At 47.3% G+C, this 8620-nt stretch overlaps 1 pseudogene; it reads right to left on the reverse strand.

Annotated features, from left to right (window-relative positions):
• Positions 1 to 854: 854 nt before the first annotated feature.
• LOC115129175 (zona pellucida sperm-binding protein 3-like) lies at positions 855 to 6823 on the reverse strand (annotated as a pseudogene).
• Between the last annotated feature and the right edge of the window lie 1797 nt (positions 6824 to 8620).

An 8620-nucleotide genomic window follows, 5' to 3' on the forward strand; every position in this document is an offset into this window, starting at 1 on the left:
GAACATTGTTATTGCACCCAGATCGTTGAATATATATTGCTCCATGACATTGGTATGCAACGGCCATATACACATACTTTCATAACACAGCTGTGTGTGATGACAGCGCCGAACATGAAACACCAGACGGCATGTTTTTCATCAAACCACAATGTAATAGTGAGGACTGGGATCAGGGCTGGCCTTAGCCTGGTTAAACCAGACTGAACATCGTGCTCTGAAACAGTGAGTCTGTTTCAGTCTGTTTTAACCAGGCTAGCCTACAGTAGGCAATCCTTGGGTCAGAATGTAACTGTTTTGTAATGGCCATGGCAACTTTGAATACAGTTTATGTGAGGGATTTGGTAAAGTAAATGTGAAAGTAGTCAAATCAAATCAAATTGTATTTGTCACATACACATGGTTAGCAGATGTTAATGCGAGTGTAGCGAAATGCTTGTGCTTTCTCAGTGAGTTACTAGTTACTAGTAAGTTACTGTCCAATTGTAAATCAGTAATGTAACTTTTGGATAACCCAAACTCAGTAGCGTAATCTGGTTGCTGCCTGTGGGTCTTGCGTAGCCTCAAATACAACAATGTTGCCAGTGCAGTGAGCGAGACCACTCCCACAGCAGCCAGCAGTATCCCAATGAGAGACACGCCAGAGGAAGGAAGTTAAATGATTTGTCTCAGAATACAATACAACATCATTATAAACTGAGTAATATGCAGTTTCTCAAAGCTTCAGTTAGTGGAAAACATTTTGAAATAGGGAGGTATCTTAACATGTCCAATAAGAACACAGATTTTTACTCACCATTGCTAGATGTTTCCTTAAGGTGTGCCCTAGTGAACAACTTCACCCAACACAAAAGTCATTCACCTGTTGTGCTCTGGTAGTTGACCTCTAGTTGAGACGCCTGCTCCTCAGGGAACTCATTCGTCTGTAGCCAGTCAGAGTCCTGAACTAAGATGGGACTGAGGGCAGCATCCACATTCCCATCTATCTGTTGTGAAACAGTAATCAGTCAGTGTACACAATCGGATGGGGAAGAGATGCAAGCTAGACTCCACTTGATAGAAAAGCACCACTAGCACTGATGGTCAAATCATAAACTTCAAAGATTACTCTGGTAGAATACAATGTCAGTCGGCAGACTCCTCCCCTTTCTCAGGCCACAGTTGGAGTCACAGCAGCCACACACCAGGTCATCCCCACCTGCTGAAACCCACCTTAGAGGAAAGAAAACAAGGCCTGGGGTCTTCAGAAAATGCAAAAAAATTAAAACCATGTATAGCTTTGGGTCCTAGTTCTATACAAATCCAATATATAAACATCCAGGTTTGCAGAATTATAGTTGTGTGCAGTATAAACTCAATCCCCAGAGACAAACCGGTTTGCCTCTGTAGTAAACTAGCAAGCCATGTGTTCTGAGTCAATGGAAGCAGAGGCCGACGTTGCTCTCTGTCACGACTTCCGCCGAAGTCGGTCCCTCTCCTTGTTCGGCGATCGACGTCACCGGCTTTCTAGCTATTTCTCCTATTCTCGCTATACACCAAGTCACTTGGCTCTGTCATAACCTCACATGGTCTCTCCTATCATTGCTATGCAGACGACACACAATTCATCTTCTCCTTTCCCCCTTCTGATGACCAGGTGGCGAATCGCATCTCTGCATGTCTGGCAGACATATCAGTGTGGATGACGGATCACCACCTCAAGCTGAACCTCGGCAAGACGGAGCTGCTCTTCCTCCCGGGGAAGGACTGCCCGTTCCATGATCTCGCCATCACGGTTGACAACTCCATTGTGTCCTCCTCCCAGAGCGCTAAGAACCTTGGCGTGATCCTGGACAACACCCTGTCGTTCTCAACTAACATCAAGGCGGTGGCCCGTTCTTGTAGGTTCATGCTCTACAACATCCGCAGAGTACGACCCTGCCTCACACAGGAAGCAGCGCAGGTCCTAATCCAGGCACTTGTCATCTCCCGTCTGGATTACTGCAACTCGCTGTTGGCTGGGCTCCCTGCCTGTGCCATTAAACCCCTACAACTCATCCAGAACGCCGCAGCCCGTCTGGTGTTCAACCTTCCCAAGTTCTCTCACGTCACCCCGCTCCTCCGCTCTCTCCACTGGCTTCCAGTTGAAGCTCGCATCCGCTACAAGACCATGGTGCTTGCCTACGGAGCTGTGAGGGGAACGGCACCTCAGTACCTCCAGGCTCTGATCAGGCCCTACACCCAAACAAGGGCACTGCGTTCATCCACCTCTGGCCTGCTCGCCTCCCTACCACTGAGGAAGTCAAAACTGTTCGCTGCTCTGGCCCCCCAATGGTGGAACAAACTCCCTCACGACGCCAGGACAGCGGAGTCAATCACCACCTTCCGGAGACACCTGAAACCCCACCTCTTTCAGGAATACCTAGGATAGGATAAAGTAATCCTTCTCACCCCCCTTAAAATATTTAGATGCACTATTGTAAAGTGGCTGTTCCACTGGATGTCTTAAGGTGAACGCACCAATTTGTAAGTCGCTCTGGATAAGAGCGTCTGCTAAATGACTTAAATGTAAATGTAAATGTAGCTACCGCCGATCCACTTTTCATTTTCCAGTTGTTTTGTCTTTGTTTTACACACCTTTTTTCAATCCCACAATCACTTGTTCATTATTTAACCCTCTGTTCCCCACATGGTTTTTGTGAGTGATTGTTTATTTGTAATTTTGGTCTGTCATGGTGTACATGTATTTGTTACTTTGTGTATTTTACATTTTGAGCAAAGTGTGTTTAATTACTCACATCTGCTGTCCTGCGCCTGACTCTCTACAACAACTACACCTAGGACCCATTACAGAATCACTCACCCGAAGAATGGAGTCAGCAGGAGCAGACGCCCTCCCTGTTCCAGTGGAGTAGCGGGTTCAGCAGCACGTGACCATGTTGCAACATCTGGGCACTGCCATGGATTACGTGCTGCAGACTATGGATCGTTTGGAGAGAGGAGGAGGTTTTTCAGCGCCTCCACCAGCTCCACTACAACAGGTCCCACTGTCTATCCCTCTTTCCCCTGGTCCCAGCGGGATTCGACTCGGGCTCCTAAGGGAGTATGATGGGACGGCTGCCGGAAGCCAGGGTTTTTTACTATAGTTGTAGCTCTACCTGACGACCGTCCACCTGGCTCCTTCGGGGCGTGAGAGTGTGTCCGCCCTCGACTCCTGCCTCTCAGGCAAAGCCCTGGAGTGGGCCAACGCCATATGGTGTGAGGGAGATGCGGCGTTGGATCATTACGCAGAGTAAACATCTGTTCCACCTGAGGCAGGGGACGAGGAGCGCGCAGGATTTCGTATTGGACTTCCGGACCCTGGCCGCCAGTGCAGGATGGGAACGACAATGGCCCTGATCGATCACTACAGGTGCAGTCTGCGTGAGGACGTCCGTCGGGAGCTGGCCTGCAGAGACACCACACTCACATTGGACCAGCTGATGGACCTGTCCATCCGTCCGCCTGTACGTTCCGTCTACTGTCCACGACCGTTTGATCTATTGGGCCCATACGTCACCCTCCTCTGGTCATCCTGGCATCGGGCAGACGGTACGTTGCCTTAGTGGGAAGTACTGGTGGCCCACCTTGGCCAAGGACGTGAGGGTTTATGTTTCCTCCTGCTCGGTGTGCGCCCAGTGCAAGGCTCCCAGGCACCTGCCCAGAGGGAAATTACAACCCCTACCTGTTCCATAACGGCCGTGGTCGCACCTGTCGGTGGACTTCCTCCCTCACAGGGCAACACCACGATCCTGGTCATTGTGGATCGGTTTTCTAAATCCTGCCGTCTCCTCCCTTTGCCCGGTCTCCCTACGGCCCTACAGACTGTGTAGGCCCTGTCCGGCACTACGGGGTGCCTAAGGACATAGTCTCTGATCGAGGTCCCCAGTTCATGTCCAGGGTCTGGAGAGCGTTCATGGAACGTCTGGGGGTCTCTGTCAGCCTCACCTCAGGTTTTCACCCCGAGAGTAACGGGCAGGTGGAGAGAGTCAACCAGGATGTGGGTAGGTTTCTGCGGTCATATTGCCAGGACCGGCCGGGGGAGTGGGCGGCGTTCATCCCCTGGGCAGAGATGGCCCAAAACTCACCCACTCCTCCACTAACCTCTCTTCTTTCCAGTGCGTACTGGGGTATCAGCCGGTTCTGGCACCATGGCATCAGAGTCAGATTGAAGCTCCTGTGGTGAACTAATGGTTCAAGCGCTCGAAGGAGACCTGAGACGCTGCCCATGTGCACCGCGAGGCGTCAAAAAGGGGAACTGGGCGCACCGGGGAACTGGGTCTGGTTCTAATGAACAAGACAAGTGAGTACAGTACATACAGACTAAAAATAAAATAGCCTTCAGGTGAATGTATTATTACTCACAGAGCTCCTCTCATCTTGGTGGAACCTGAAGTCCTCAAGCTGAAACTAGAGTTTGTCATCCTGGGTTTGCTGCAGGAAGGGGGACTTGGAGCCTGTATGTCTAGCATCAGTAAGACACCTGATGGGGTGAAATAAAAACAAAGTTGAATTTACATTCACAATATACAGAAGTACGGTAAGCTGGAAGGGGAACACACACGCACCGCTCACGCACCCATGGTTCTCAATAAAGGAATATCTAGGTTCAGGGGCCAGCGTATCCACACAGCTGTCCACGTAGACATGGAGAGTTGTGTGGTGGGCTTGGATAATGGAGGCTTCAATGCTCATGACATGCCCCAGAAAGTAGACACTGGAGGGCCTCACAAATTGCCAGTCATCTGTAAGAGAAGAAAAGCTAAAGCAGCAATAGAGCCTCACAATAGAGGTGTCATAATACCCATAAAACCTAGCAGTCAAACAGGGAAATGGTTCTAGTTGTTTTCCACCATTCATTTTTCCCATAGGGGATTTTAGAAACACTTAAAAACAAGGTTACTTTTGTAAATATATTCTGCTCTATTTACTCTCAGATTCTAAAATGCTAATTAGCATCAATGTAGACATCATGCAAAACTACAAATCCCTGCAAGGTCCTGCATGTCATCTCTAGCTGACACCTTTGCTAACAGGTATTGTGTCAATTTCAAACTTGCACAAGACAGTACAAAGAAGTGTCAATATAAAGAGATTTAGCCAATTTATTCATTACTACATTTAGCTATCATTAGATAGTTAATCCAGAGATGCTTACCTTTGCCTTGATTTGGCAGTCTCGTCCAGATCATCATGGCATTTGTAGTGCTTTATGAAAGCCACATTAGCAGCACATTAGCAGCTAATAAATACAGGAGAATATATTCATTAAAGTGACTGTCCTAGAGAGATTTACACGTTATCAAAATGTCATGGCAGAGTAAGCCTACATACAAATACCCTATGGGGAAAATGATTGGAACCATTTCCCTGTTTGACCGCTAGGTTTTATGGGTATTATGACTGATACAATGGTACTCTATAATCCAAAATGGCAGAGGTCAACTTTAAAGGTGTGGTCTCACCTATGTTCTATACCCACCTGTCATGAGCCTGAGAGAAAAGACCAGCTGCTGCTCTGCAACCTTGGTGGAGACAAAGGGAACCAAGGTAGGCTTCAGAGCATTACTGGTTTACTGGCATTACATTGTGCTTTCTGATGGATACAAACGTTTTACAGCCAAAGCCAGGGTTGTGTTCATTAGAGCATGATATGGAAAACATTTGAAAAGTGAGAATGAAATAAAAGTACTTACCTTTGATAATGGCATTCAACTCCAACCTCAGCATAATTTGTTCTTACAATGGGAGTACCTTAAACTGGTGATGGTGTGTAGATAAGGGTACAGATATAGATGAGTACATCCTCTGTTATCTAAAGAAAACAAAGTAACTTTCCAGCACTACATATTGTACTACAACACCACTAAGCATTAATACAATCCACTCTTCCTTGTACGAAGACAGTGACTCTGGAATCTACAGATGTTCTATTCCATTTCTCAATCCAAACTAAATAAATTCATTTGTTCTTTTGTAGCTTGCAACAATAATGGAAGAGAACTATTCGTTGTACAATTTCCCCATACACACAGGCCCAAACATACCATTAGCATACCATTAGCATTACCATTAGCATGCTCCTATATCCTAGCAGCTCAGTCTCAAACAGCAGCCTCTGGTCAGCATGGTCAAACTCTGTGGATGCATGTTGCTTCCAGAGTGGCACAGTGGTCTAAGGATTCAGGGATGTCCTTGTCCCATCGTGCACTAGCGACTCCTGTGGCAGGCCGGGCGCAGTGCATGCTGACACGGTCACCAGGTGTACGGTGTTTCCTCCAACACATTGGTGTGGCTGACTTCCGGGTTAAGTGGGCATTGTGTCAAGAAGCAGTGCGGCTTGGTTGGGTTGTGTTTCAGAGGACTTACGGCTCTCGACCTTTGCCTCTCCCGAGTCCTTATGGGAGTTGCAGCAATGAGACAAGACTGTAAAACCAATTGGATACCACGAAATTGGGGAGAAAAAGGGGTAAAAGTTTTTTATTTTTACTCTGGATGCACAGCCTCCCAGGGTCAGATCAGATGTTTGGATCAACTGACCGTTCCCTAGGAAATCCTGCTTGACCTCCACCCGAACCACGTCCTGCCTGTACTGGACCGCTACACTGGTCACAGACACTGCTCAAACTTCACCCTGGTTGAAACGCCTGTTGATTTCTGGCAGGCTGTTGAGGTTCGTATTTTACAGGCACCTGGGTTGGTTTTTGAACAGGTTTCTATATTCAAACGGTATAGGAGATGGTGCAGGTTTCCCATGCTCAGTTTGCACAGGGATTTGAACAGGTATCCTTTGTTCAAATGGCATAGGTGTCTGAAAAGGCCTGAATAGGTCTTGTGTGGGTAACCTTGAGCCTGTGCTCACAAACTCTTCTGCTTGCTGCTGTGGACCATAGCTGACAAAGTTAGATGTTTCTTGATTACGTGATGGCATTGGAAAAAGCTAACTCTGAGCATCACTGAATTACCTGAATGAGACAAGCACAACAAACCCAATCAAATCTGCTCTCAACCCCATTCTGATTTTTGACATAGGGTCCGTTGTGGATTCAATGACATTTCATTTTAAAGCAGAATCTGTGAGCTTGCTCCTGTCTCCTTCCACTTGTCGTTCGTGAAATTGCAGCCCGGAGAGTTGCGCAAGACTTTCATGGTTTTCTTTCCTCGTCTGTTGTCACTCATAGAGGGTAGGACATGAAATGACTCTACACTTTTGAGATGGACCCTCAGTATGAGCTTATAAGCTGTGTTCGAATACTCATACTAACCACACTATCCGTACTATTTGTGACGTGAATTGAGTATATAGTGTGCTTATTGGTCATAGAATGGATATAGATTTTTAGAGTTTTATGAGCCCTATGAGCAAAAGTCACCATACCCTGGGGGTTTGAAACCTGGCCTTTATACGGGGATCTTAAACGTCCATGTCAGATGATCAAGAGGCTCCAGTGGCTTGAAGAATGTGGACTGTGATTGTGTGTGTGTGTGTGTGTGTGTGTGTGTGTGTGTGTGTGTGTGTGTGTGTGTGTGTGTGTGTGTGTGTGTGTGTGTGTGTGTGTGTATTTGTGTGTGTGTTCGTGTGTAGGTGATTTATGATCGTTCCCTGTGGTGCGTCTGATGGAGGGGAGTGTGAGGGACAGTGAGCAGGCCTCATCTGGAGCCTATATGGGTTGTCAACAGGCCTGTCAATCATACCTAAGGGGCGGGGAGACAGAGGGGCAGGAAGTACATGGCCCCAGTATTAATGGTTGAATTACAATATGAAAACCTCCTCACTGCCTGACCTCTACCCTTGTTGATTTGCATGTAAAGAAATAGAAAATGCTTGGATGGGTATCACGAATGTGGCAAAAATATAGCAGAAATGTTTTCTAGGCTTCAGTTCAACAGGCTAACCCAATCGTGTTGTGTGAAGATGATTCAGGTTTAAAGACACACACACACACACACACACAGCCACACAAACAGGCACACACAGACATCCACACACAAACACACACCAAGTCTGTGGAAATTCTGAAAAGAAACATCACATATTAATTTGCAAGGACTGTTCTTGGAAGAAGTAGCAAACCCATCTCCCATAACTCATAATACAATACCATTACCTACCTTTGCGTTGAAATACTGGAATACATTAACCATCTTTCCTCAGCCATTTTTCCCAAAATACATCCTACCTGAAAAGCCATTGTCAGGAACTGGCTGTTATCTCCCGATCAGCAGGCAAACAAAAGGCAGAGGAGAGAATAGAGACTATAGCCCTGAGATGAGTCTGAGGCTGCCCCAAATGGCACCCTGATCCAGTCTGGCAGTGCACTATATAGGGAATAGGGTGCCATTTAGGATGCAGTCTGAGTCTGAGCCCCGGTCTGTCAGTCAGCTCCCTTGGTCCATTTCTCCATCTAACTTAGTTAACAGGCTCTAATGTGGCCCTTGGGGAGCCCTAATTTGGCCCCTGAGGGCCTCCAGATAGAGCCTGGCAACCTCTACGACTCTGTTTCCAATAAACCTGGACCATCTGGAGCTGAAGGGGGGCGCAGGAAGCAGGTAGCCATGACAACAACCCCCCTCACACACACACACACACACACACACACAC

This window comes from Oncorhynchus nerka, linkage group LG5, assembly GCF_034236695.1.
Source record: "Oncorhynchus nerka isolate Pitt River linkage group LG5, Oner_Uvic_2.0, whole genome shotgun sequence".
Taxonomy (NCBI): Eukaryota; Metazoa; Chordata; class Actinopteri; order Salmoniformes; family Salmonidae; genus Oncorhynchus; species Oncorhynchus nerka.